The sequence below is a fragment of the Oratosquilla oratoria genome, chromosome 6, assembly GCF_046742065.1.
Source record: "Oratosquilla oratoria isolate Oo_2021 chromosome 6, ASM4674206v1, whole genome shotgun sequence".
Lineage (NCBI taxonomy): Eukaryota > Metazoa > Arthropoda > Malacostraca > Stomatopoda > Squillidae > Oratosquilla > Oratosquilla oratoria.
The window spans coordinates 80,569,629-80,572,206 of NC_134782.1; the positions used below are offsets into that span (position 1 = coordinate 80,569,629).

Sequence of the window (2,578 nt, forward strand, 5' to 3'; positions counted from 1 at the left end):
CATAATTCAATAAAACAGGTTTAGTATATTTCACAAAGTGATCAGAATCACAATTTTTAACATTTTGCCAACAGGCAATCCTAAGGTGTCCTAAGTGATGGGCCATCATGTATGCAGTATTAACAAGACATACCAACATTCTTACCAGTGACCATGATCTCCATTCAGTCTCGCTTTGATGTCACCTGCAAAAAACTATACATTAATCCCAATTCAAAATTAACTTCACAGTATGATCAGTAAAATGGTCAAAATCACATTTCTTTAGCACTTTGCCAACAGGCAATCCTAAAGTGTCCTAAGTGATGGGCCATCATGTATACAGTATTAACGAGAAGAAATAAAAACATCTTACCAGTGATCACGATCTTGTCCTTCAGTCTCGCTCCGACATCACCTGCAAACAACTGAACATTAATCCCAACTCAAAATGAACCTCACAGTATGATCAATAGAATGGTCAGAATCACATTTCTTTAGCACTTTGCCAACAGGCAATCCTAAGGTGTTCTAAGTGATGGGCAATCATGGAGATAAACTCTAGCAATTATGATAAAAATGGAAAAAGTTAACTCCTTTACCACCACATTTATTTGGTCACCAGCTGCAACAAATTTCACTTCTTTGGACCAACTTCAGAAAATAGCAAACACTGAAATTCTGCAATCAACAACAATTGTGTTAGCAAACATTCCTAATGCATAACAATATCTATCTACATACCATAGGCTTCTTCCCCTTCACAAGGGAGGTAGCCAAGTCAAAACATGCTTCTTCAGTCATACTCCACTCACCTGTTTCCTTATCCGCTTTGCTTAAACTCACAGCACCTGAAAATATTCCTCATCAGTTAAATATATAATGAAAATGACCACCCATCGCCTAGGCAATCAGGGTACAAATACTATATCATTTGTTACTCATGTTGAAAGTAAGATTCTCATCATAGTTCTACTCTGGCTAGCAGCCTGTAGGTATCTATACCTGTACTGAACAGATGAATGGACATTAATGTCCAAACTTGATCAAACTGGTACACTGTCCACTTGAAAACCTGTCAACGGGAAAATCAACCATAAGTACATGGGAGAGGGTGGTGGATGGAAGGGTGGTAGATAGGGCACTAATGGACTACATAGTGGTAACCAGGAGAATAATGGGAGGATTTTTGGATGTAAATGTTCTACGGGGAGAGTGGGGGAAAATAATTTTTTGGAAGTTGACAGTGAAGGATAGATGGAGAAAGGTAAAGGGCAGAAGGTAGGGAGGTGCTTAAAGTAAAATGAGAGAAAAAGAGGAGTACAAGAAGAAACAGGAATGGGAGGGAGTGAAGGTTAGAATATAACTAGGAGAGGAGGAATGGGGATGGTTCAAGGAGGGAGTCACAAGTTGTGGAACAAGGACAACAAGGGTAGTGAGTGGTGGGATGAAGCAGAGAAGATTATAAAGAAGCAAGCAAGCATTCAAAGATTGATTACAAAATAGGATGAAAGAATCACAAGAGTGTACAAAGAAAAGCGGAGTAAATCATAAGAGATGGCAGGTGAACAGAGGTGAAATGGGTTAAAAAAAAAAAAAAAAAAAAAAAAAAAAAAAAAAAATCCACTCCCCTCCATCATCTTGGCTCCTCCTGGATGATGGGTCATCCCTGCATCTCACCCACTGCCCTGGGTCAGAAGCAGTTTTGCAAGACACAGCGCATCCACAGCAAAGCAGATTCAATAAACTGGCAACCCCCCTCTCAGTCACCTCATGCAGATGGGGTTGAAATCCCTTTGGGCTGCATGAATGCATTTTTCACACATTGGCTCACCCCCCATCCACTCCCCCTTGTGCACCACAGCATCATCACTAATACACAGCCATTCTCCATTCAGCCCCATCTTCTGTCCAAAACAAGTACTGACCTTAATGCAGCTGAGGAATGCTCCAGGCCTTTACCTGAAAAAATACACTTTGTAAACAATGGCTCTTGATCCAATGCAAGGTGTATACTATAAGCAATGTCAGCCCTGTTGAGCTTGCCAACACAGTAATTCTGGAGATGTTCTTGTCATCATTATTTGAAGTACAACAATACATCAACTCTATACTTACTACTGGCTCTAAAGCACACCACCACCACAGGTCATCCTATAAACTCGAAACTGAAAAAGTAAACATTACAATGCAACAAAGCCATACACCAACTTACAAACCAACAACACTCTATACAACAGTGGTTCCCAACCGGTATGCCATGACACCAAAGGGTGAAGCAGGATCAACTGAGGGTGCCTCCAAAAATCAGAGCAAAAATTACTGTCAATTGTATATTTGTATGGTCATCCATTTTTAATCATTAAAGCAGGATCAGTGTAAAGATGAGTATTTTCATATCCTGGGACAAAATTTTGTTACACTGATGTTGAATCAACAAAATACAGACAAACTAGAATTTAGATTTTCTAATAAGGGTGTTGGGGACTTCTGAAAGGCTTGACAAGGGTGCTGCCTCAAGCCAGAAACGGTTGGGAACCACTGCTCTACATCAAACTTGTCTTGGTTTTGTTTAACCTTCATCATAAACCAAGAAATG

The 2,578-nt window shown here is 39.9% G+C and overlaps 1 long non-coding RNA gene across 2 annotated transcripts; it reads right to left on the reverse strand.

Annotated features, from left to right (window-relative positions):
- Window positions 1-2,093, reverse strand: LOC143026215 (uncharacterized). 2 transcript variants are annotated; one of them, XR_012966456.1, is made up of 6 exons: window positions 1,908-2,093; window positions 985-1,054; window positions 795-830; window positions 582-660; window positions 356-397; window positions 1-185 (listed from the first exon to the last, which is right to left on the reverse strand). It is a non-coding gene; the product is annotated as an uncharacterized LOC143026215 (long non-coding RNA). The 2 variants fall into 2 exon arrangements; XR_012966457.1 differs by lacking the exon at window positions 356-397 and having other exon boundaries at window positions 1,908-2,091.
- Window positions 2,094-2,578: the final 485 nt, after the last annotated feature.